Source organism: Anas platyrhynchos, chromosome Z, assembly GCF_047663525.1.
Source record: "Anas platyrhynchos isolate ZD024472 breed Pekin duck chromosome Z, IASCAAS_PekinDuck_T2T, whole genome shotgun sequence".
Lineage (NCBI taxonomy): Eukaryota > Metazoa > Chordata > Aves > Anseriformes > Anatidae > Anas > Anas platyrhynchos.
In genome coordinates, this window is record NC_092621.1 from 24,005,153 (window position 1) to 24,033,096 (window position 27,944).

At 40.7% G+C, this 27,944-nt stretch overlaps 1 long non-coding RNA gene across 2 annotated transcripts; it reads left to right on the forward strand.

Moving 5' to 3' along the window:
* Window positions 1-27,721, forward strand: LOC119714532 (uncharacterized). Of its 2 annotated transcripts, none has more exons than XR_011805936.1 (3): window positions 1-167; window positions 19,492-19,987; window positions 20,079-27,721. It is a non-coding gene; the product is annotated as an uncharacterized lncRNA (long non-coding RNA). The 2 variants fall into 2 exon arrangements; XR_011805937.1 differs by lacking the exons at window positions 19,492-19,987; window positions 20,079-27,721 and adding exons at window positions 1,646-1,792; window positions 2,718-10,376.
* Window positions 27,722-27,944: the final 223 nt, after the last annotated feature.

A 27,944-nucleotide genomic window follows, 5' to 3' on the forward strand; every position in this document is an offset into this window, starting at 1 on the left:
ATTCAGCAGCTTGTAACTCCCTGTGCTTAAGCCCTGAACTGGTGCCGGGTGCTGTCGCTCCACTGGAGGCAGAAGACCCTGGGATCCAAAGAAATCAGCCAGGCCCTAAGAAATACAACACAGCAGATCCTCTCAAAGGATGAAACCCCAAATGCCATCAATTTGCGGTGAGTTCTGCACATAACTGTGAGAGAACATGTTTTGTCGCTGGGCTAAACACCACAGCTTCTCCCAGAAGCCCTAGCCCTTCATCTAAACAAGGCTGTAATCTCGTGTAATCTTGCTGGTTGCTGGTGAATTAACCCCCCGGGGCAGGCTTCCTACACACCACCTAACACTGGTGAGCAGATAAGGACATCTGTGGGAGACTGCAGTGCATGGTCGCCTACTCCAGCAGAGAGGTTTCCTGGGTTGGTTACTGTTTGGTTTACGTTAATGTTATTTTGATTATTTATGTCACGGCACTGTTGTATCAGCTGCTCAGGAAGGAGAAGGTGGGACAACATCTTCCCAGCAGCTCCAGTGTCCTTGTCAGAGCAAGAAGTACTCTTCTTGTTTGGTGGAACAAACCTTCCTCTGCCTCCTGAGACTGTTCCCTACTTACTGGAGACTCTGGACATTCACATTCTGCTTAGCAGTGGGAAAAAAAAATGTTGGGGTATTTAAGGCATGCACTTCTATGGCTGTAAAATTTGCTCTCAACAACCTATAGTCTGGATTACAAATGCCAGAAAAATTATAATAATATCTCTACTACTTTTAGATATTGATCCCTCAATCTACCCTGTAAAGAAAATAACAATTACTGCAACGAATATTGGAGATTACAGCTAAACCTCAGGAGCCTTACAGCTATGGCTGCAGACTGGGAGACTGGCTTATCTTCTGACTCATAACCCAAACAAGCTCCTGAATGTTCATTGTACATGGGAATAGATGAGAATGCTCTGGAGGAACAGAGCCAGGAAGAACAGTACTGAAGGTAGATAAGGTCAGACCAATTCTGGTAATAAAGGCTAATTAGTAAATCAGCAATGGAGTGTTTCAATAATGTAGGCTGCATTGCATCAGAAAAAGGAGAGACAGAGAGTACCACGTGTTTGAGGAGATGGAAAAACCCCAAAGGAATGAAGTCAGCACTACTGAAGAATTACCTTTATTTAACCATTGAAGGGCTGAGAATTTGACCCATCTCAGATACTTACAGTTATATTCACTCAGAACTTTTTCACTGTGGAGACCAAAGAGATTCAGAGAGGACTTTACCTGGAAAGGAAGGAGATGAATGATGTTTGATATTAAAATGACGTATCGTGTCTTGAACAGGAGATTAGCTAGAAAGTTAACACCCAGTAAAACCTCTCAGTTCACTTAAAAGAGATTTTCAAGACTAGAGTAAGAAGTCATTTAAACACTTACAAATATGAGCTGACATGTCCTGTTGCCATGAAGAGAAGAAATACTAATGTCAGTCTAAAATAAAAGATAAATTATACAAGTCATACCATGAGTCCATATCAGATGTGGCACCAAACATTATTAAGAGTAACAATGCACTACTAGAAGAGGATTTACAGCAAAAGTAAAACTAAACAAAGGAATAATTGCCAAGTATGTCATTAACTTTTGCCTCGCATGTCAACAGGCCTGACTTTGTGCAGTGCAAAGGAGTGGGAGTAAGAACAGCAAAATTTCCTCTGCTTAAGATCACAGTGGCATTTTTATGAAGCCTCCACATGTGAGCCCTCCCTACGAGGGCTGTGACACAGCTGTTCAGACCTGCAGATACCAAGTAAGAATGAAAGACAGTTTTTAGTAGTCTGGTAAGAGGTGACCCTTCTGTACATATAGAGTTACAGAAACTAAACGGCGAGGGGCTGTTTTCACCATAAACCACCTGCTGTGAGCACTTGCAGCACCATAGACATGGCAGTGGCACTCAGAACGGTAGTTGGTTCACCTTTCACATCACTGTCACTGGGGTGGTAGCTACAGGTCCTGCTTCTAGAGCAGGATCCCAATGGCTGGGTGAGTCTCTGCACCTAGGAATAGCAAAAAGTCTGTCTCTTCTCCTAGGAGTTCATAGAATCATTAAGGTTGGAAAAACCATCCCCTTACCACCACCAATGTCATCCACTAAACCATGTCCATAAGCACCACGTCCAACCTTTCCTTGAGCACCCCCAGGGACGGTGACTCCACCACCTCCCTGGGCAACCCGTTCCAATGCCTGACTGCTCTTTCTGAGAAGAAATATATCCTCGTTTCCAACCTGAACCTCCCCTGGAGCAAATTGAGGCCATTCCCTCTACTCCTATCACTGGTCATCTGTGAGAAGAGGCTGACCCTCAGCTCCCCACACCTTCCTTTCAGGTAGCTGCAGAGAGCAATGAGGTCTCCCCTTGAGCCTCCTCTTCTGCAGACTAAACACCCCCAGTGCCCTCAGTCACTACCCATAGGACTTGTGTTCCAGGCCCTTCACCAGCTTCATAGCCCTGCTCTGGACATGCTCCAGGGCCTTGATGTCCTTCTGGTAGTGAGGGGCCCAAAGCTGAACACAGCACTTGAGGTGCGGCCTCACCAGAGCAGAGCACAGGGGGATGATCACCTCCCTGCTCCTGCTGGTCACACTGTTTCTGATACAAGCCAGGATGCCGTTGGCCTTCTTGGCCACCTGGGCACACTGCCGGCTCATGTTCATATTTCTTTCTCATCAGAAAGGAAGGATAGAAAGCTCTGAAGACGAGGAAGACCAGGCTGAGTGAAGAGTTAATGAAACGATGAGATTACAAAGGGCAGAAAAGCTCAGTATGAGGTGAGAGTGACAGGATTTCACGTGGCTTGTTCAAAGTTCTTTGTTGTAGTTGTTGTTGTTGCTTTTATTAATTCCCAGGTAAGATCAATCATCATTTAACAGCTTTCATCAAAAGATTCACAGCCTTCGTTCAATTCTACTCAAACCACCAAACATTCCTGGGACTTCCTCTTCAGTTCCAGCTAAACCAGGTCAGAATGGCATTTCCAGTGTTTATAGTACAGAAAATCTGCAGGCCTTTCTAAAGATACCTCCTGCCTCTCCTCCCCCTTGTCTATAATGATGCGACAAAACATTGCCTCCCTCCACCCCCACCCCAGCCCCCAAATTGTCTCCCTCCCCATGATCAGTTCAGATCATGATAAATCAAAAAGATGCCATCTACAGTAGTCCTGGTGTGGATTTTTTGTTACAAAATGGAAACTGTCGGGACCCATATTTAATAGAGAAACATGAATTTAGAGGGATTATTTTACAGTATCAATCTGATGTTGATCTATATTGAGTTGGCAGAAAGGTTATTTTGATTATTTTTTTTTAAGGGAAATTGATGATTTATTTTCTCATGAGCACTGTCTGGAGTTTAGTAGACTAAACTCTTCTTTCAAATAACTAGTGTGGAGAAAAGGTGTCATTCCTGTCTTTCAAGGGGGCAATCCAAGATTTTGATGGAAAAGTCCTTCTTTCAGAGCGTCCAAGGATGATTGTATTTGGGCAGCAGTTAATCTAATCAGCTACAGGTTTTTGATCCTGATGAGTGCTCCAGACTGGACTCTGTGATGCTCCAGCTTTAAGAATGCCTTTTTCTTGGTCCTTTCTGAAGAAAGGCTCAGCAGTAGGTGAAAGAAGGTGATTTGTTAACCAGTCTCTCTTCCTGCTTTCCATATACCTTTTGTGTTCTGGATGCTAAGAAAATGTGTGTGATAAACAGCTGCAAAGTGGAATGAGTAGGAGGATGTAAATTTTGTGAATTCCAGGAAGACTTAGTCATGAGTTTCTCCCTGGGCAGCACTGTCATTTGGATGTCTAACTGACAGAAACAAATAAAAAGGAAAAATTAAAAAAAGCACAGATTTAGAGGATTTTATTGGAAAATCAAATTCAAAATAACTTACCCTCTCAAATAACAAGTTGTGAGTAATAGTTGTGCCTGACAATACAGTTCTGATGCTTACAGAGACATTTAGGGTACATATATAGAGCTTTTAAAGAACTGTGAAGGGAGGCTGTGGCCTCTGATCGCCTGGTGAGGAATGATTCATGCCCACGCTCTTCATGACAAGCACTCCTGGAGTAGACTGACGGCAGCAGAACTTAAAACAAACCTTGTCTTGGTCCTTCCCTATCCAAGAGCCTTTCATATCCATTCCACTTCCCCCTGCAGTCCCAGCTCCTTGGGACTGGTGCTGCACCCTGCCCAGCATGATAGAGCACATCAGAAAATGTCCCATTACTCCCTGGCAAAGGTGACCCCCAGCTTGTTCCCACCTGCACCTATAGCTTCTGGGCAGATGATGGCAGAAGCCCTTCACTGCGATGATATAAATCTAAGGATCCCCTTGATTTCAGGTGGGAGCTGCTAGAACAGTGGAGTCTGGAGGGCATCTGGGATGCATTTGATTGACCTCTTCAGAGCCAGCCCACCCGTCTGTGCCCCTGCAGCAGTGCTAGCTGTGCTTAGGGTACCAACCCAAGACAGTTATCGAGAGAGAGTCCTGACAACAACCCACAAGTACAATCATTTTATCTCAGGAAGGCAGCATTGTGTCATGCACACAGGGGATGTGGAGGAGCACAAGACCCCTGAAATGCTGAAATGTTGAAATGCTGTTGGGTTAAGAGGTGAAAGCATGCACAGCCCACATCCTCACTGGCTATGTGGAGCAGATCCTGGAGTGAAGTCTTCATCATCCACTTTTGGGTTTCCTGCTGGGAAAAACTAGTTGGTCCACAAGAAAAAAATATACATGCACAAATTAGCATGTATGGTAGGTGGGCAATCATCAAGGCAGGGCTGGAGGGGCCAAGCTGCAGGGTAACTTATGCAAAAATGCATTCTTCAGTACCTTCTGCTCCTTGGAAAATCTAGAGTCTCCAGTCCCTCACAAGCTAACAATGCCTTAATTGGGAAAAAATAAATAAATAAAAAGTAAAGAAATAAAAAATAAAAAATAAAATAAATTTGCCATTCCTGCTTTGAACATACTTGTAAAAGGAGTAAGATGGAAATACTCCATTTAATAGTGACCCCAATGTGATGTACATATATGGTGTCCCTGTCCTGGAGAGCTAGCAGGAGTGCTAGCTGTATTCAGCTGGGGATTTCCAGAAGGTCTGAGAGTTTTCCTTTCAGTCTCTGTGATGAGTCTACCAGTGAGTTCATGGATTCCCCCCTGACTCATCCACATTCCTGCTACCCTCCTGGCTGGACCCTGGGGCTTTCATTAACCCCCTCCACACCTCTGGATGCAGCTGGGGTATCTCAGCAGCAGGGATCTTTGGCTAACTCATCACCCTGGCACTTGTTTTATTTCCCAGAAACCCATGTCACTGGTGTAGCCTGAGTGTACATACCACTGACCACAGAGCCTCACTGGAGCCACTTCCCATTCCCTTTTCCTGACTTTCCTAAAATTAAATTTCCCACTTAATTTCTTCTTGTTGTTTCACTCACAGCAGTGAGAGTTATTCTAGAGACCAGAATTTGCAGCTGAAGACTAACCAGCACTACACACAGTCCTTAGCTAAAGCAGGACTCTGCCCTCAATAAACCATTTTCTGACACTATGCACTTGACTGTATTTGTTATATTGGAGGTTATTATTCAAAGCCGTACACTGTAATATGCCAAGCATTACATTTAAAAACAAAGCAAGTACAAGGTATTCAAACACAAGAACAATAACTTTTGTTAAAAAAAAAAAAAAAAAGAAAAAGAAAAAGCAAGCCTGGCTGGAACTGTATTTCCAATTAAAGGACTTGTAGTAAAACTCAGCTGCTGGGTAGGAAGTGCAGGTGGCATTTTCTGAGTCATTATTGAGCCAATTTACCAGCTTGATGTGAAGGGGTCATTGCACTGCATCACATATAAGAGATATAAAACTGAGATCTTGGTCACATGGTATTCATTAGTTTTGATGTATAAATGATAGTTCTTTTTCTTGGATGAACAGAGTAGATATATTTTTAATGGCTTTTCCTTTGTTTCTAGGAGAACCTACCTCTCAACCTAAGTTGTAATTTTGATTTTAAACTTACCAAGGTGAGATAGTGCATGCAACACTGTTGTTACCTGCAGCAGGCACCACTTAATGCACAACTTTCACAGCAGGAAGGGCAGGAAGGGGGGAATTCTGTTCTCTGGTGCACCAGAGGAGATACTACATTATTGCAATTACTGCAAAGTGGCAAATGTTATTTTAATGACACCCAGCTTGGTAGTTTCCCAAGGGTGAAATCAATATCTTGATGGTTAAACTGAAGCTACTGTTATATTACTGAGAACATATGTATGACCTCATTGACAATATTCAGAATATTGAGCTGAGAAAGGGAAATCTTCCTGATGAAATGCTACAGACTTCCAAATTCATCTGCGAAACAGAAAAGACGTTCATTTAGATAATGCTAGAAAACAGCAACAAAGTAGAGATAGCTAATTATAGGCAGGGTTCCTTCTGCTGCTTTTGAACATAAGCAGTAAAAAGGTCACTCTGTCTCTAATTGAATTGTGCTATGTTGTGCTAATCTACCTAATGTCCTGTTTGCAAATATAGCATCGTCTCAGACACTTTGTGCCATGTGGGCTAACATTCAGATTGTGCTCTTCATTGCACTTGTGCATTTTGTAATTAAGTAACTGTGATATCAGAAAACTGTTGTTCCATTTATAGCTTTACATTCCTATGAATGGACATTGTTACTGAATTCTTTCATAAAACCTCATATTTATCTCACATATTTAGAATTTTTACTTGTAAAAATACTCTTCCATTTGAGCCTAGGGAGATGTCTTGCAGATGGTGCTAGGAACTTTACTTCTGATAATAAGAATGCATTTTTGATCCTTCATCTGAAAGCAGGCATTATATTTACCATGGGCTTTCAGAAACATGTGTAGGTTACACTTTGCTTGTCTGCCCCTGCTCTGCCCAGAGAAATGGGAAGTATGTTGTAGGTTAGGAGGGGATTGTTTCTGATATGTTCATTAATTTTTAGAAAAGATAACCTTAGGAGCAATGTTGTTTTTGCAGATTTCTATCTGTCTTGCTCCTTCCTGTTCTTTTAAGACTTTGTGGTACACTTTTATGGAATTTCTTGACACTGAGGTAGTCAGGACTTCTGTAGTGAGGAAAACATTATTTAACATCTATATGAATGCCAGTCAGATACCCAAAAAAGTGGGTTTGTTCTGTCCAGACAGTATGACTTGGTAGGGCTGGGAAATCCTGCAGGAACATGCTCCTAACCTTTATGTGTTTTCATTGCTGAAGAGTAAAGACATGTGTGTAGAAGATGCTTTGCTCTTTCCTGCTGTGAGTTGCTCTCAACTTCTCTCCTAAGTTACCACTTTAACAGCCTTAAGCATGCCTGACTGTGTCCCTAAGGACTCATCAGATATTCCACTTCATGTGGAATGAGATCAGTAATTCAACTTGGTGTCTTTTCTTTCAATTCTTATAACTGAATGTCAACATTTCACCGGTTTGCCATCTTATGGGAAATTGGTTTGGTTGGCTATGTTGTCAAGAAAAGGCAGGAAACCAACAGAGACAGGTAAATGAACATGCATTTTTGGAAACTACTTATTAAGGACACATCTATTTATGTCTGTTCTGAACACAATTAAATGGATGGAAGTATTTCCAAGACAGCAGTACTTCATGTTAGAAGGTGGAAAACCTTTCTAGTGCAACAGAGGAAAAACAAACCTACCCCACCATCCTTTTATAAGAATAGACAGACATCAATAGTCTTTGGGTCAGGCTCTCCATTCCGATGTTCATTACTTAGGTTAGATTGGGAGTAACTCATTAAACTGGCTTTGGGTTTACACTGAAATGATAAGGTCCTGGCCAAGTCAAAGATTTACTTATTATTATTTCATGGTCATTAGGAGCTGGGAAAATACCTTTCCTAGTGTCTATAGGGTTCTTCTTTCAGTGTGGAATCTCTTATCATCCAATTGCCATGTACTGTTTAGCATACCAACTCTCCACCAAAAGGTGAAACAGATTTGTAGGAGGCTTTTATTTGCCCCTAGGAATTACTATTGCTAGAGAACTGCTTGATTTAGAGATGTGGAGGTAAATTTGAGCTAAGCATGGACAGTATTTTGTTGAAACAGGGCATGTGAGTAGGTGGTACAGATAACTGCAGGCTTAACATTGCAACAGGTGAGATGGTAGCGTGATTTTATGACCTTTTATTTCAAAAATATGCAGTTCATCTTAAATGGTAATAATAATAATAACTTAATACCAAAGCAAGCAAGTAAAAGCAAAACATCAAACAAAAACATTTAATCATGAAATCTGCAGCATACAAATTCTGTGGATTTTTCAGAATGAGCAATTTGTTAGTAAACATGAGATTTTACAGAGAGAAATGATGTTATAGAGAGGTGTTTCATAATTGCATTACTGTACCCTTACTGGCTGAATACCAACTGGTTTGAAATTGAGCAATGCAACTATAACTTTTTTGTACATGACTTAATAGATATTGTCCTTGGCTTACTGAAATTGGTAACATTTTACGGCAATCTTCTTTGCAAACAAAATCTTGCTCTACAGTTCTGTTATGAATCAGCAGAATCCAGCTAATCATTCAGATGAACTTCTCTAACTTTTATTATAAGAAAACTTTTTTAAAGAACATCAGTATTGATATGCAATAGTTAAAGTGAGAACTTAGAAACCGAAAAAGAAGCTTATATGTGAAAAATACTTGTAAATTATTTTCAAGTGCAACACCTATTCAACTATTGGAAAGAGAAATAAAATTCCATACGGAGGGTGTCCAGATCCAAAAAAATAATTTTAACAGTTCTCTTTCACTGAAATTTATTGAGACAACATGCTCAAAATATACTGCTTTGTAAACAATTTGTATTGTCATCTGAAAACTACTGTCTCATTGACAGTCAAGAGATTAACATGAGGAAAGCAGTTCAGCCTCAGTGAGACCTGAAAATGCAGCTATCCCTTTCCAAGTCATTTCTACTCAAAGTCAAAAGTTTTAATAAAAACACTAATTATAGTATAGAACTCCTATAGCAAATGTCAGTGGTTCTCTGAGTGACAAGGAAAGCACACATTTCATTAAATAGCATGTGAGCAGAAGCTGGCCTGGATTATCCCTTGTTCTTAGGATGATTGCAAAAATTATGAAAAAATATCTTCATATCATCTGATGAACCTATCAAGTAACTATAGGTCAGAGGATTTTTGTCTAAAGATTTTTCCAGTTGAAAATGTCTTATTTTCCCACAAAATGTTTAGAGTGTATCAAAATCCAGCACACGTAAATAATTTTGAAACTAAATTTTGAAAATCTTCCAAACAAGACTTGCAAAACAGAATGTTTGGAATGCAATTATCTTATTAACTGAGGGTTGTTTTTTTGTTGCTGTTTTATTCATTTATTTATTAATTTATTATTTTTATTGCTTCGTGTCTGTATATATTCACAAGTTGGAGATTGTATATAATATTATGCAACAAATCATATGCAAACAAACATAAAAATACACAGTTTAGAAAAAAATGCTTAATGAAATACTGTAAAATATGTAAAAAATACTGTAACAAAAATATTTAATATAGCATTCACATTTCAGAGGAATTTGAAATATCTATGTTTCTGAACTGAAACAAAAATAAATTTTGGATGTAGAAGTTTCTAAGAAGAGGAAGCCGAATTTCCATTGCTCTCATTTAAGCTGTTCCTGCAGCTATCAAAGGTCAGCACATTCATTGAGCTCTATCTCAGCACCATAAACCCACACAAAAAAAAGAGTTATGCCTAAAAACTTGTTCGTTTTTGAAAACTCATGTATATTCAGTCACCTTTGACTTTCATGCTCACTTTCCAAAGACTATTGCACATTTTGAGTGTTAGCATCATAAACACCCAGAGAACCAGATGGTGACCCTAAGAATCTCTCACCTCTATAAATGTTAGAAATATAAAGTTATAACTGAAATACTTGCTAATAGGAAAATATAGCAAAAAGCTGTTTTGCTTAGGACTATGAAGGATCTTTCTTGGATCTGATGGCTTTAGGCAATTGACAGTGTTTTGTGAGTAATCAGTTCCTCACAGGAGGCCTGTGTATTTGTTGGGCAGTGATGAAGCAGTGGTTGGAATGAGCTGAGTGTGTGTGGGTGACAGACAGCAAATCTCTGTAGGGAAGTTTGGCACACGTCTGTTAGACCTGGCAGGTCTGCTGTAATTCATTTTTCAAATAAAAAACAACGTTGTTTATTATTGTTGCTGTTGTTGTTATTTATATATAAATCACCAAAGTACTGTATTCTGTAAGGTACATATAGGCAAGAAAAATCTGAAAAGTGTATGACCATGGAGAGAAAAATATTGCAACTGAATTCACAAATTCACAACTTGAACAATCTCTGTATTTGATGATTTCTTCTCTGAAATTAAGAGATTAAAAAGCAGACCATCATGTATAAACCGTTTTTGATGTGTAAGTCTGAATATATTTGCAATACTAAATCATCCTATCAATTACTTTCAGTAGAAAACAGCTGAAAGTAATTGCAGATTTTACGTATATTTTGGTACTTGCTATCTGTTTCATTAAACATCACAGCATTAAGCAATGTAAATTCTGAGATCTTGATGTGTTAATAATCACTTCCAAAAAAAAATATCTAAAACCACCATGACGGGCTGACCCTGGCCAACAGCCAAACACCCAACCAATCTTCCTCTCGGTCCCATCTCCCATGGCAAGGGGAAAAATCAAAAGCAAGAAGACTCACAGATCAAGACAATAGGTAAAGCAAAATCTGTACATATAAGCAAAGCAAAAAGAGGAACTGTTTCACTGCCTCCCATGGGTAGGTGGACATCCTGCCACGTCCTGGAAAACAGGGCCTCAGCGTGAGTAACGTTGCTGGGGAAGAAAAACACTGGAACCACAGACACCCCCACTTCCTCCTTTGCCTAAGTGTTTATTGCTGAGCAAGACATCGTAGGGCATGGAGTAGCTCTTTGGCCAGTTTGGGTCAGCTGTCCTGGCTGTGTCTCCTCTCAAACTTGCTCAACCCCAAGCCTCCTTGATGGAAGGGAGAAGCCTTGATGTTGTGCAAGCAATGTTCAGCAATTGCCAGAACTCTGAAGTGTTATCAATACCATTTTAACCACAAATGCAATTCCAGATGCTGTGAAGAAAGCCAGCTCCATCCCAGCCAGACCCAGCACCATCACACACAAGCAACCTTGCTTGCCCACAGTATACAAAGTGCTGACTGTAATGGGGCAGTCCGGATGCAAGACAGCAGGAGTCTGCTGCAGCAGGTCTAGCACCCTTATATCAGAATTTCCTCCCTACCATTTATTTTCCACCTATGTTAGGTATAGTATTTGCTTTGTGTAGGAAGTCTGGGTTGAAAATTGCATGTGGGGTTCCTTATGTTACTCTCTGTGTCCAGAGTAGGGTTCAGATAACTTCCAGGAGCTAAAAATATATCTTAAAGTTGAGCAGCATTTTTGGGCTTCATGCACCTTGGTCAGCAGCATGTGATTAAGAAAATTCAGATGTGGGCAGACAGAATCTACCTCTCAACAGAACATAGTCCTAGCAAAGGTGACATGGAAGGAAGATACAGACATCAGTCAAACAATAATTTTGAAGAATACTTTTCCACATTGTAAGCAGACGTTGGACAAGTACAGCTTATCCAATCTGATGTGGAAATCAAAGTAGCACTAAATCATACCATGGAAATTGCTCCCACAAGAGTTACAGATGGTCACAGAACTACCCCTTTTGTATGTTTTGTCTCTCACAGCAATTTCATGCAACACAAATACAAAACACCTTCTTGCTCTGTGTTGCAGAGTCTCTCATCAAAACATCAGGCAACCAGCATAACAAGACTACATACAGAAATCCTATGAATGATCCTCTTCGTTTTTTGTTCTTCCAACCTGAGAAAAGGTATTTTAATTATTTAAGAAGGACACATATATCATAATATGAAAAGATTAACTTCAATATATACCTCATAAGAAATGTTCTCTCAGGTTAAAGAGCTGAAAAGTAAAGCTGAAATTTTAGTACCCACTGTTTCTTGACGCTGGTAGTCAGTGACTGAGTTCTAAATGCTAGTCCCAGGATTCCGTTTTTTTTTTGTTTGTTTGTTTGTTTGTTTGTTTTTGCCAGATATACTTTCTTTCCCATTCAGTTTACTCTGTAGTCTACACCTATACGTTGTTCCTTGCTGCACTTAACATATGCATTAATAATATGGTGTGTCTAGGCTAAAATTTCTAAATTTCTACCTCTAAAATAAGATATATACCAATTCTCAAATTTAAAAGTGTGTTAATATCTACTATATTACAACACAGTAATAAAGGAATGGGCAGTTCTTTCTGCCCTTCTGTCAAGACTAAAACTACTGGACGTAAAAGCACTACAAGAGCAACCTGCTGCTCATCTTGTCCAGCTGACCCTAGTTAACAATGGGTTCCCACCTGATCTTCAGGCTGCAGAGCTCATATACAGCTATGTCTAGGTGTCTGCTTGACCCATTATTCACATTTTATCACAGCATTTGCAAGTTGAGCTCTATGAGATATTGAGAACAGTATAGATTACAGACAGAAGGAAATCATTTAGGTGTTCAAATATTCTTCAGGCCGTAGCACTGAAGTGTCAAAATTAAAGGGCAAGGATAGAAATAAACTCAGAAGAAAAGCAAACAAGATCAGGTACAATATGCAAGTCCGTACAGAATATTTTTGCTTCATACAAGGAAAGGAGAGAAGAGAGTGAAAGAAAACCTCAAATCTATTGTTAGAATCTTGTTTCATCTGCAACCACAGACTTTAAGCCTTAATCTTCATGACAAGATACATGAAGTTTTAATAGCTATAAAATCTCTTTATAAATGTACTTTACTATAACTGGACTTAATACTCTATGTAGAATTTCACATGGAAGCCTATTAAGAGTTAATTTTGCTCTTCAGTGTGTCATGTAGGAAGAAATTATAGTGACGATATTCAGGAAAATTTGCTTAAGGGACTAACATTGTATTTGTTGAAAAATTGAAGCAACACAACTTACCATTCACCAAAGAAATATAGGAATTTCAATCGCTGGGTGAGAGTAGCTTTAGTATGAACAAGGTAATATGAATAATTTAAGAATTTTGATTTAAACTGGTTAATGAACAACTGATAAGTTGAGAAAATTAATAATAATAATAATAATAATAATAAAAAGAGCCCTGCACAAGCCCTGATCTAAAGAATTAATGAAACAAGAAATTAATAGAACTACAGAGAAAAAAAAAAAAAAAAAAAAAGTAAATGCCCCAATGAAAAAAGTTATAGTGGACATTACTCATTAACCCTCCTTTCATTAAAAAAAAATAATAATAATAATAACCTGTTCATAACCCCTACAATGGTTGTGTGATTTTGCAGTTAAGGGGCCCCTACAGATCAGAATGGCTCTTGATTGTGCAACTTTGTACATTTAAAAAAAAAAAAAAAAAAAAGTCACATTTGGTGGAAAAATTTATTTTATTTTCTAGTCATTTTCCACTCTACTTGACCTTGAGATTTTTGAGGGAAGGACCACATCCTGTTCACCCTGCACAGGGCTTGAACCTCTAGCATGCTGAGGTACCTCAGCAGGTTTCCAGGCCAGACAGTGCAGCACACAGGAGGGGACAAACAACAAGATCGTTTCGATGACAATGTTCCTTCCTAAATATCATGACCCTCCCAACAGAGTCGGGGGTAATAAACAGTTCTATTCTTAAGCCATCATCATTCTTTAGGGACAATCCAACGAGGAACGTAATATTAGGACAGAACAAACATATCTAATGTCTAATGGACCTTCACAAGGTGAATGGGTCTGCCTAAGGCATCCCTGGGCAACCTTTGAGGCACTTATTCATTTCTATTTCTAGCTGAGCAGCATAGTCATGTTACTTTGAGAGGGCTGCTCTGTTTTCACGTGCAAAACAAGAGAATATAAATGATGACTGCAACCTGAATGTGAGCATACCAGTTCTTTTTTACGAGTTTTGAAGTTCATATGTAATACACATAGCAAAACCCTTGTTTTAATATTGTGTGGAAGGAATAAAGTTGGTAATATTACTTTGGGACTGATGCTCAATGGAAAGACAGAAGGAAAGACAGAAGGAAAGACAGAAAGAAAGACAGAAAGAAAGACAGAAAGACAGAAAGACAAAGAAAGAAAGAAAGAAAGAAAGAAAGAAAGAAAGAAAGAAAGAAAGAAAGAAAGAAAGAAAGAAAGAAAGAAAGAAAGAAAGAAAGAAAGAAAGAAAGAAAGAAAGAAAATTAAAAATGATGAAAAACAACAACAACAAACAATTAAAAACAAACACAAAGAGAACATAACCACTTAAGGCTCCTGTTTACACTCTTGCATTTAATAGTGCAGAGAACATGTTGTGCTCTCTGCAGTTCAAAGTTTTTAACGACCTCTGGTACAGTTGCCAGTCACAAGTATTTTTATGAAATGAAGCAAACTTTACTTTAAGCTGGGAGCTCTTAAACACAAAAGCACCTTCATGAGTAGACTCTACAACTGCTGCTCCATTCTAGTTGGAGTAGCCTGGGGTAGATGTTCAATGTGTAAGAGACAGAAGGAGTTTCACAAGAGCAGGATCATTAAGCCTGTCGGACTTTCCCGTTAGCCCCAAAGAAGAAAGAACATGGGGACAGAGGTGGGAGATGCTGGTGTTCTGGACTTCAGCAGCCTGCTATGAGTGCCTGGGGATACAGGCTCTCCTCTCTGTGACAGGCAGAGAAAGGACTTGGGTGGTTAAAATGGGTTATGCTTCAGAGTTGCACCAGGAGACAAATGTCCCTGGCTTCTCTCTGCTTTCTAGCCTCAGCAGAGGAACTCATTTCAAAATCCAGCTATACAGTGTAGTTTGCCACATGGAGACAGAGCAGCATCAGTGTGATATTTTTATAACTCGGTACTTCTTTTATGATTGCTGCTGTCATGGGGTTACACACTAGGTGTGAGAAACTTCAGGTATAGATGAGCTCCTGTGGTGGACAAGTTCTTGTGTGTCAGCTGAAGTCATGCTGTGTACAGTGTTGTCATGCACACTTATAGCTTCAAATGTACAGATTCAGACACTTTTCACTGAAGCTTAAATTACTGCCCTTTGCTTCAAGGCTGAACGAAAACATAGCTTGTTATTGTGGCTCAGCTGACGCACATAACTTGTTCCTCCCAAACACTGAGACCAGTGCTTGAATCTTGAGTGGGCAGGGCACAACCTCAAAGTATCTAAATGGTTGAGATGATGTTTTATTGGTTTCCTCTCGTGCTGCAGCTGTACAACTGGAAGGAAGTGACAGCACTTAAAGCAAGGGGCTGTATGAAAGCTCTGGGTAAAGATGGTGCTGTCTCCTCACAAGGAACTGCTGTTTTTGTGTTTACTCTGGACACGTAGCACATGTTAACTCACTGGTCCAGCAGCAAATTTACCTTGCAGGGTATAGCTATCTATTCACCTGTTGATGCTACTCTCACAAATATCTCAGCCTTTCTTGCTTTCTTGTTCTAAACGCACACAGCTGAGCCACCAGACAACATGACAGCTAATGCTTGATTCTCCAAGATTTCCAACATCACAGAATCACAGAAAGGTGGGGGTTGGAGGGTACCTCTGGAAGTTATCTGGTCTAACCCGCCTGCTCAAGCATGGATACCTACAGCCGGTTGCCCAGGACTATGTCCAAATGGCTTTTCAAAATCTCCAATACCTGCTGTCTATTCATTAATACCATAAACTATGGAAGAGTTTCACTGTTTCACTGATTTCCTTTATTTTCTTTAAATTTTTTCAATGCAAATATTCTACACCTTATTAAAACAATAACAAGAAATGTATTCTTTTAAAGCATATCCCATCCATATTTTCAGTTGCTATGCAGACTAACAAGACCATTGGAAGTATTAATCATAGAATCATAGAAACACAAGGATGGAAAGGACCTGCAAGATCACTTAGTCCAACCATCCTCCTAGTCTCTAGTTATCCATGTATTCTGAGGTCCTTCCATCTTCCCAGTTGCAAAGCTTAGTAAAGCCCAGCCAACCAGATGGATGATTACCCCAGGAATAGCTTTCAAATGTCTGATCACTATGGTGAGTCTCCTCCACAAGACATCTGAAGAAAACACCAGATCACGGAGCAATCAGAGATGATACTACCTTAATTAGTGTTTAAGAGGAAATGTTCTCAATCCAGCTTTTTCTTTTCATAGTGTTTCCAGGCTGAAGTCTTTACAGCGAAATGAACGTGGCCTGTGTGGACTGAACGGTGTGTAAGAGACTTGGAAGTAGATTTGCAGTTTACAGTTATGATCTTTGAAGAGTTGTCTCTACTTACCAGTTAATCTAAATCTAGTCTTTGCTACAGATGGTACCTTACTTTGGCTTGTTGAGCATTATGTGAAATGTTCAGACTTTTCACCAAAGTTAGATTCTGCCCATTTTGTTACTTTGTTAATCATTTCAATACACTTTCTAGGGAGAACCTGCCATTTTAAACTCCGTTGGCTATTTTGTAGATGTCAGATGATGTGCTGGATCCTGAAATTACTATTTACCTGCATCTGTCACTTCCTATGCCCATACGATAGACCTGAGATTCAGAGTGCTAGTGAATGTTTTGCACATAACTATACACAGTTCTAGACTGTTGGTTCACCCATAGTCCTTACTCTTAGAGGAGAACGATTCGGAGGGCCCAGGTGGCTGGTTTTTATGCATTAAACATTGCAACGCAAAATCGCACTGCTTTCGTATCAGAGGTTTGACCGAGAAAGCAAGCTTGTCTCGAAAGGAAAAAGCAGACAAAAAAAAAAACAACCCAAGAACATTCTCAAGTTGTCAAGTATAACGTATGCTGTTGTATGCAGTGTTGAATTTGTACACTACTCTAAGGACTCCTGAGGAACTCTCTGTGAGTGGCATGCTGCACTCGTGCTGAGTGAGTGTCCTGCTCTGTGCTTGTCCAGTACCAGCTTCGTTTGGAAGTTATCATGTGTATTTTGTTTTTATTTGACTTACAATGTGAGTTGAAAGAAAAAAAAAAAAGAAATACAGTGGGACAACTTTGAATTCAATTTCACCGGGGCAAGCTTTAAAACTAATTCAGGCTTAACCTTGCTATATGCAGTTACTCTTGTATACTTTTGCACATATTTTGTTTAGTACAGTTTCATATTTGAGTTTGTAGAGTTACCTGATAGTCCTTTTTTTTGCTAATTTTTATAATGTGGTTCTTATTTAACTGTCTGGTTTTGATAGATTTATCAAGTCTGGCTGAAAAATTAAGATATTGGCAGCTTCTTCTTTACAGGTATGCAATAGCAGGATCTCCATGGTTCTTGTTCTTAGCTATGCAGGAGACAACGTGTGCCAGACCTGTGTGTTGTCAGCTCCAGAGCAGCTGTGCTATAGAGCACAGTGCTCCTGCAGTGTGTCTGGTACCTCTGTGAGACCACTGTCCTGGGGATACAGAATTTTGTGTCCCTTACCTTTACAAGGGAGAGCAGACCTCCTACAACCCTTTCACATTGTTTCTTGCCACTGGCCACAGTACAGTTCTCCAGCAAGACATCAGAGAGACAACTATCCAGGAGGACTCTAACATTAGGAGGATCTGCCTTGTGGTTCTATGGGAAAGACAGCTATGATGCATCTCAGGAAACAGCTAGTACACTCAGTGTAATGCCTTCACTGCCTTAGGTCACCCAGTGTGAGGCCCCCGTCCTTTAGGCTGAGCTCAAACAGTTTTCTATGCTGCAAAGGAAATACACAATGAGCAGAAGATGGGGAATAAGAAGGGCAAGAGGTGCAGAAGGTTCAGAAGGAGATAGGGTTTTCTAAACTCCTTGAATAAATATGTGCCTTCTCTGCATTTTTACACAGTGGAGCACATTATTGTACACAAGTTTGATCCACAGCTATGGATGCAAGTATACACATGGTAGACAGAATTTAATGTAATAGATTTAGATAAGAAAATATGAAGCCAAATTCCCTGACTCGCATTCATCTGTTGTAATGTACCTTCAATGTATAACTCTTAAAGGCACTTGCTGATGAATTCAGCCCTTTTACTTCCAGTATCAGAGATACTCATGAAAAGATAACAAAGTCTATAAACTAAAATAGAATCTTCCATCAACTCTGACACTGATAATACATGTTCCTAATGAAGAGAAACACAGCTCATAAGACTGACTAAAATAGTAAAGGATATGCGTTGATGTGACCTAACCCCAGCAGCATTTCTGTCATAAAGGGAATGCTTGTTTTGTGCTTGTCAGCATATGTTTACATCTCTAAATTCTTTTGTAACAAGTACTATATGGAAGTTGCCTTGTAATTACGTGAGAAAACCTCAGAGAGAGACCTGAAGGGTAAACCACAAACTATGCTATTTTTGAAACTCTTGTATTCTGTTAATTTCTGCCTGACCTTTTCTTGAGGTGGTCTTGACCCTACTTCTACTTACTAATCACAGTGCCAGTCTCATTCTTAGCTGCCCGTCTCTCTTCTTCTGGGGGTTCCCTTGGATTCTTAAAGATATTCCAGGATTACCCAAAGTCTCCCGGATACTTTTTTTTTTTTTTTTTTGGAGAAATGCATGTAACTTCTCTTAAGTTTTAACTGCAGATAGAGTTCAAGATAGTATGGGGCTTCCACAGTATCCCAGTAAATATATGTATGATACACATACCTGTACTGACTATAAACTTTCTGCTGCTAGTCAACACCTTGTGTTGAAAGACAGAGCAGTTAGGTGGAACTGTGGTTTTATGTTGTGAGTAGATTTCGTTATGCCAGAGAAGAGCTGTTCTCTGAGATGAGGCATTCACAATTGTAAGATGAATGTTTCATGGCCAGCCACTGTAAGCCTCATCATTTTCTTCTGTTTCACTCAAGTTGATCCTTGGATAGGAGAATTTCATGGAAAAGTAAGAAGATAGTGTTGTTTCAGCAGACAGTACTTTGTTGAGTCCAGTCACATGAATCGAAGGGTTCAGTACAAATAAAGAATAGATTGAGATCTGTCTTGTTCTTTGTTATTGCCAATGACATGCACACACCAGAGATCATTCTGGTTAAACCCTAGCAACCATGTAGAAAATTTGGATGGAAATAGAACAGGTTTGTTCCTGTTGGTAACTGTATTATGTAAATAAATAAATAAATAAATAAATAAATAAATAAATAAATAAATAAATAAATTGATTTCAGTTTCCAGATCTCTGGAAAACACAACTGCTTTGGGCCACAAATTGCCCAAGAAAACACCTGTGACAAAATCTAGGCAAGCTCTGTGATAGCAAGAGCCTAGATAAAAGTATCAATAATGATGGTACTGTTGCTGTCTTGATAGGCTGCTCTTGAGAGCAGAGACCTGGGAGTCCCGGTGGACATCAGGCTGACCATGAGCCAGTACTGTGCCCTTGTGGACAAGAAGTCCGATGGTATCCTGGGCTGCATTCAGAAGAGTGTTGCCAGCAGGACAAGGGAGGTGATCCCCTCTACTCAGCCCTGGCAAAGGCATACTTGGAGTACTGTGCTCCAGTTCTTCTCACAACAGTCGTGTTAATTCCTTAAGCCCCACCAGGGGCACCGTGAGAGCCTTCTGATGTCACCACAGAGTCACTGTCACCCGGTGGCCTCTCAAAAGGCAGCTGGCCATAAAAGTCCTGAGTGTCCAGCCTGCATTGAGTCTGGCTAGTGGCACTCGAGAGGTCGAGATCCTACTGCTGGAATGTGACAGTTGGAGGTGTTTCGAGTGGAAGGCACGACATCGCCATTCCGGTGGCACACGAGACGTCAAGGTCCTTCCTTTGGTACGAGAGACGCGAGGTCCTTCTGGGTGGCAGGTGAGGCACCCTGGTCCTTCTGGTGGAACTCAAGAAGTCAGGGTCTTTCTGGTGGCACGTAAGATGTTGAGATCCCTTGATCTGGTTGCAGGCAAGGCGTCAAGGTCTTCCTGGTGGAGCGCAAGGCATCAGGGTGCTGTTGGGGGACCACTACTCTGAGGTTCTGGCAGCGACCTGCAAAGGAGGTGTTGAGGACCAGAGGCGCTTGACACCCGCTAGTCATCAGAGAAGCGTCCCGCAGACAACAAGCATCTCCACGCCAGGACAGAGGTGGGCACCATGAGCCAGCCACACCAGGAGCTGCCAGAGGAGGTGCCCAGAGAAGAGTCATGCACCATCTGCCTGGGCCCGCTGGCTGACGCAGCCCGGCTGAACCCCTGCAGGCACTCCTTTTGCGTGGAGTGCATCGAGCCATGGGCTGCCCACAGAGCCACCTGCCCGCTCTGCCGGCGCCCCATCCTGGCCATCGTGAGGCTGGTGCCGTGCTCCATGCGGGCTGCCTCAGCCCGACGGCCCTGGGAAAGGGCCCAACGCAACGCAGGGCCAGCACGGAGGCGGCAGCAGCGGCAGCGAAGTCCCTCCAGCTACAGGTCCCGCAGCACGTCACCCAGGCGCAGGGACCACAGCCTCTCCATGCCATGACAGCTCGTCCGAAGCTTCTCGTGGCACTGGGAGCAGGACGGGCACAGACGGCCCCGGTCCCCGCTCAACACCAACCCCGGGGACACATCGTGGCTGCGCAGGGCCCAGCAGGAGGAGCCGGGGGCTGGTGACCACACAGGCCACCAGCCCAGGCCCCACATTTAAAGAAAAAAATAAATAAATCCTTAAAAATAACCCAGATGGAAGTAGTTTGGGGGATGGGAAATTATCATGGGGTCAGGTAACAGGTGAGGGCAGCAGCTATAATGGTGACCATAGATGATGTACTGGATGATCTTCAGGGGTCCTTTTCATCCTCATCCATTCTGTGATTCTGTGATTCTGTGATATGTGAATCAAGCATATTTTCAAGGCATCACCTAGAAACCAGTGACTTGGTAATGAGGATTAATGGCGAGATTCACATCCATGTCTCTTAAAACAGAAAGTAGAAAGCATAGGTATATATCCTAAGGCAGAGGACAGTCTTGCACAAATGAAAGACAGAAAAAAGCTGAGACTGAAGCTGGAGTATTTGTAAGTCAGTATGTATTGTAAGTCAGTTCTGTTACACAGAACTCCTATGTGTAGGTCCTTCATAAGGCTCATTTACAGTGGGGATTTGTTCTCCCCCTGATTATCTGGGTTTTAATGAGAAATCCCTGCAGGAGGACAAAGTAGCATATTTTAGTTTTCCAGTTTGGCAGTTTATTTTTTCTTACATTTTTCTTTTGGAATTTATAGAATACTTTGTTGAAGAGCAGTTAGCACTTCTTTTGGATGACATATTTCCCATATATACATTTTCAGGGGAGTAATCTGAGATGTAGCAGCAACAAGTACAAATGAGTTCATTAAACTGAAATGCCACTGAGAGTCACCATGATAACTCTATCACAGTTTGAAGTAGGTTGTCACAATTACTCTCATCACACAACTGAAACTGATGAGAGATCTGGATTACTGACCTCACGGAGACAAGGACTGGAACTTAATTCCATACCCACTGATGATGTGTGGATGCTATCACACAAAATTCAGAGGCAATATACACTGTAATTAATGATATATTTAGCTAAAAAAAAAAAAAAAAAAAAAAAAGTGCAATAGAACAGTAAGACTTTTTTTCTAATTTTCTTTCTTTTTCTAGTAAAAGAAAAAAAAAAGTAAACCAAACAAACAAATAAAAATGATTTGCAGGCCATACTGATAAGGATGACCTTTCAGCTGTACCTGTTGGAGGGACTGGCAACCATTCTTATGGGAAGTGGTTTGACCACACTGACGTTAATGTTTCCTTGCTAGGTTCCTTGTTTTCTCATATGACTTAGCCATGTCTACAACTGTGTTGTTGCTGTTACAGGCCAGTTGTCCTATTTTCCTGCCCAGGTTCATTAATCAGTGGTCCCTGGCAACACTGAGACAGAGCTTTCCTAGAACTGAAAGAAAGAAAGGTAGAATTCACAAATAATCACTAAGTCACAATTTCTTGGACAAAATTCCTACAGAGGTTGGCTTTACTAGCCAAAAAATTACTGGGAAATTTTTCTCAAGGTCTTACTGGATTTTCCCAAGAAAAAGAATATGTAAATTTTTTTCCTCAGTAAATATCTGTGCTAAACTCCTATGCAGTCTTTGGTTAGAATCATGAGCAAATGATGAAACAATACATAAATTCCTTTTGCAGTTCCCTTCCCTGGTCTCTATTCTCTTTGCTGAAACATACCAGTTTTTGTTTTGTTTTGTGTTTTTTTTTTTTTTGTTTGTTTGTTTTTTTCAGGATTTGAGAGTAAGATTTCCCAGAAGAGAGACAATCTCCAGAGGCTACTATATTGAAAACCATATTGTTGGCACTTGTAGCAGCTTCTTGTCAACAGCTTTAAATGCAGACTCATACAACTGTTTATTAAAAACTCCTGCAAACGTGAAGTCATACCAGCCTCAATCTGGAAGATTAATTCATCCTTCAAGAATAATGATCTAAGTGTGCAGTTAAGCGTCCCATCATGTTCCTCATAATACCAATACCTGGACAATTTGTAGATCTTCATAATTTGATGATGACTCCATGACAAAATTATATCTGTATATAGATTATAAAACACTTTATGAGCATGAACAGATAGACGTATGTAGAACTTCACCAGGACCAGCCCTACACATGCTTTTTGATACCTCCTCCGTGACAATTGCATTTTAAGATTTGTCAGAGGGATGATTTTTAGTCTAACATGATCCCCTTAAATTGCATAATTCAAGTATTTTAATTAAATTGTCATGCTGGATGCCTTGAAGATGACAACTATTTTATCAATACAGTTACCTATGTCAAACAGACCCATAATTATGTCAAACAAGATTGTTGCCTTCTTTTGACAAGATCTGAATTCCATGAAAATATAAGTAACATAACCTTTTATACTTTGCAACATGTTAAGTCAGAGCTGAGTAATCTAAAATGAAATATGAAAACATAATGTTCTGATAAGTTCAAAAATGAATTCAAGCAATTAATTTCATTTTTTCTAAATGCAAGTTTATTGAAATACATGTAGATATATTCCACCTAATTGCAAACAGTATTTCTTCTAAATGGATCGTAGTGCCATATTTTAAGTAGATGAATGCTTATTCTGAACTTTCTTGACCAGTTGCGAAACCAAAGTTTCTAATATTAATAATTCCTCTTGGGTAAGACAATGAAGGTAAGAAGGACCAGACAAATGGTTTCCTTACAAGTCTGTGATAAGTGTTGTTCATGCACATCACATGATCTTTCTAGGATGCTGGTAACACACCACAGATCACAACCTTCACAAAATATGTGCCTATCAAAATTCTGTTATACTATGGGTAGTGTTTAGTATGTAATGGACAGAGCTCTAACAGGTATGTACAGTGAATAATCCATACCAAGCAGCAGTAACTAAAAAACAAGCTGACAAGGATGAACCAGAGCCAGGAGTGCCAAATCACCCAACCAGCCCTGATCCTAATGGAGCCATCCATGACATTTCCATTTTTACCTAACATTCCTTGTCCCAGCATATGGGGAAAATCAAGTGTAATTTTGTAATGAAGCAGGAAAGTAGGTTTAGAATGAAAAGGAGGAGAGGGTGAAGTGGCAATTTAAAGCTAAGGAGGGGCATACAGGTACCCTGTCACATTGAGACAGGCCCATGGTCCTTCAAACCAATACATGCCACAGCCAGAAGGGATGTCACACAGATACCTCACACAGCTCTACTTCCAGAAACTGAAGCAAACATGAAGCTGCTGCTGTATCCATGTCTTTGGTCTCTACTTTTGTGTAGCAGAACCTGACACTAGAAAACATCTTCAGTCTCCAGCTGAGTAGTGTATTTATACTGTCCTTTCTTGTGATCTTTTTCTACTGTTGTAATGAAAAGCCTGCCCATCAGCCTTGTTTAATAAGAACCTTCTTTATTTGGACTCTGAAACTATCCTGGGATATGCGAGCAAGGTAGGTGGGGCATGAATTGAGAAAGTCACTGAAGTGGCATATTAAATCCAAATGAAGACTTGTGGGCATTCTGCACACACATACCTGCCCTTCCATACATGTTTTTGCGACTGATGATGTGGACCGTTTGCCATCACACCAGATCTGTCGGCGTGCTGATTTAGGAAGAGAGTTTCCATCCCTCAGACATGAAGCAGATTTTCAATGAGCAAGGGGAAGACCATACAGGCCTGGGCAAAAAAAAGTGGGACATCAGGCCTGAGAATAAAGCTGTCAGCACAAGACTGAAGTATTAGAATACAAAAACATTCCTGCTCTTCTCTTCATCTTTCAGACATAGATCTCAATACACAGCATGGTCCAGATTTCTTCACCGTTCAAAAGAATAGCTCTGCCTACTGCAGCCAGGAAAACTAATATACTTTTGTGTTGGAAAGCAAAGGGCTGATGCCTCCTAGGTAAAGGGATTTTGGTCCTTATTAACAGATAATTTGCCTTACGCCTTTTGGCCAGATGAGAACTATGTAACCAGATAATTATTAAGTGCCGAGGTTCTGAAAAGGCATTTGTGGTTGTGTCTGTCTAGGAATAACCAGCAGTTACTGGCCCTAAGGTGTTAAACCTGTTTTGCTGGGCTCTTACTTCCAAATCAATCACCTTCACAGGGCTGTGGAGCTCCGAACTGGTGCAAGCTTGTTTTAGCCACCCACGTTTTCTAAAAAAAATCTGTGAAAGAGTAACTTGCCCTTGCAGGCTCGATACCAGCTGAGGACTGGTCTGTCTGACAGCCTGCACAAGGCCAGTGCGTGACACGGGGGCTTTTTTACCATTGTGCTCTCTGCCTTGAGCATGGCAGCAGAAGTGTGCTCTGCATTCCCATGCCTCCTTCATCCACGTGAGGTTTGTGTTGGGGATGATCTGGTGAGGCACAGACACAGCTTTCCTTCAGAAGAGCCCTCAGAGGTGATTTCAGGGTGACTGTAAGCTAGAGTCCTGAGAGCTGGCTACCCTGTGGCTCTTGAGCTCAAGCTACTGCCAGCTCTGGTGCTGCACTGGTGGGGACTGTTGTCTCTGTACCATACCTGCATCTCTGAAGAGATGCCCCAAGTGTGGTCAGAAGTTGGATGCCCACTCTGGCTGGATGCAGCAGAGTGGCTCCTGACACATGGTGCTGCAGAGACAGTCTGCAAGGAGCTCACAGAGTATCCATGCCCCGTGTCAGAAGGCCTCTCTGCTCCTCCTGTATAGCAAATCCTCTGTAGCCAGTGCTGTAGACAAGTTAGCAGAGTTTACCACAGTCATCATAGCCAGTGCAGGGTTATATTCTGCTTAGCTTCTGTTAGCTTTGGATTTCGTGTCTGTGCTAAGCAAACTTTGCTGCTTTTGAAACGGCTAAAATTGCTGACTTACATAAGGGCATATTCATTGTAATACATCCCTGCAGATAAATAACCAGCCCACTGACCTCAGAGGAGATGGACATGGCAGCAGGAACATTGTTTCCAGTAACACTGGCTGGAAATTTTCCAGATGATTTTTTTTTTCCCTCAGAAAACACTGATCTGATTAAAAGAGCCGGTAGGGAAATGACTTGATCACTGGTCAGAGTTTTCAGTGGAAAACTAGTGATGCTTTTTATATGATTGGCCTGTATCATTTATGTTGTGTTATGCCTTTACTTAAAAGTTAAAATGTAAAGAAGTCTGACCCAAATGACTTAGCCTAAACAAAATAAGGCCTCTTCCAAATAGAATATTCCATTTACAGATATTCTTGGCATTTCAAAAATCAAATACCTGAAGAAAATTTGTTTTGTAGTAAATGCCAACCTTTTGAGTTTTCATGTTGAGCAAGGACAAAAGGTAGGACTAAGGTGCTGAAAATCCTCCAGGGGTAGAAGTTTTGCTTCTGGATTGATTCCAGTCCACATAATGCAACACAGCTGTGGAACAAATAAATACCCACAAAGATTTCACAAAGAAGATGACTAGGGCTTTCTGAAGGCTAGAGGAAGTTAAGAGGACAGTGGGTCAGATACTTAAAACAGCTTGTTTCACTATACAGATGACAGAGAATAATGGGGGAAAAAAAATCTTTCCTTTCCTGTGAAAGGAAATCCTTGAGAGGCAGGATCTCCCTTCTGGCACAGAAGGTCTTCATTCTAGTAATGCCCAACCATCATTGAAGCAATGTAGGAGCACTGAACTTGACAGTTCAGCGTAAAGTAGAGCAGCAATCTCATGCTGACATAGTTTTCTCTTGTCCACTGAAACATTAAAGTATCTTCTTTTACCATTGTTTTGAAAACAAAACAAAACAAACAAAAACAAACAAAAAACAACTCAGCTAATAGGAGAATAAAGTATTATCAAAATGAGGAATTCTGAAATAGTTTCTAGTTGCTTTGGTAAATGATATGAAGCATTGAAATAAAAATATTCAAAGGGAATTTAAGCATTGCTTCACTTCGATATTATTATTTTTTTTTTTGGCTTGAGGATCTGTTGGTTTGTTCTTTAGAGATGTGAAGACACGAAACTTTCATACATAGCTATCCAACTGAAATCAAGGTCTATCTCTTGAATAAATGCTTAAGATGATTACAATTAATTTACAAACTGATACAGACATTGAAAGCATTCAGATTCCTACTGCTCAAATAGAGGGGGAAGAAAAATAAATAAATAAATAAGCCCTAAATCCCACTGCAAAACATGAAAATCGGAGGTCCATTACCTTCATTCCTTGAAAAGATACAGAGAAAAATTCTTTAATGTGTTTAAAAAAATTGGGCCATATTTAGATGATTTTGCTTTGATAATGTTTGATATCAACAGTGCTGGGAGGCTTTCTTCAATCCTGCCTGATTCCAGCACGGTTCACCCAATATCTGCTTGTATTTTGTGAACAGTTAATTTACCTTTCTCAACTAGCTTTGCCTACATTGGTGGCCTACAGCTAACAACAGATACCATTTCCTGGTACTTGAGTCAGACCTGAAACCCGGTCACTTCAGTCAGTCTGGCCATCCTTTTCTCATGGTTACCCCTTTGACTAAGACTCTTCATCAGGATGAGGGTATTGAAGATGAAGCAGCATGATAAAACAGAAACTCCAACATGGACAAACCAATGTGACACAACAGTCAAAAGAAAAAATGAGAAAAATTACTAAGCTCTACATTCTACTGGCTGTAAACATCCAAATTTAAACCCCAGTGTTAATATTTTTTCTGTCCTTAGGGAAGTGCACCAGGGAGTCTGTTTACAGAATCACAGAATCACAGAATCACAGAATTTCTAGGTTGGAAGAGACCTCAAGATCATTGAGTCCAACCTCTGACCTAACACTAACAGTCCCCACTAAACCATATCCCTAAGCTCTACATCTAAACGTCTTTTAAAGACTTCCAGGGAACAACCCTTTCGGTAAAGAAGTTCTTCCTAACATCCAACCTAAAACTCCCCTGGCACAACTTTAGCCCATTCCCCCTCGTCCTGTCACCAGGCACGTGGGAGAACAGGCCAAACCCCACCTCACTACAGCCTCCTTTAAGGTATCTGTAGAGAGCGATAAGGTCGCCCCTGAGCCTCCTCTTCTCCAGGCTGAACAAGCCCAGCTCCTTCAGCCGCTCCCCGTAGGACTTGTTCTCCAGGCCCCTCACCAGCTTCGTCGCCCTTCTTTGGACCCGCTCAAGCACCTCGATGTCCTTCTTGTAGCGAGGGGCCCAAAACTGAACACAGTACTCAAGGTGCGGCCTCACCAGAGCCGAATACATGGGGACGATCACCTCCCTAGCCCTGCTGGTCACACTGTTTCTGATACAAGCCA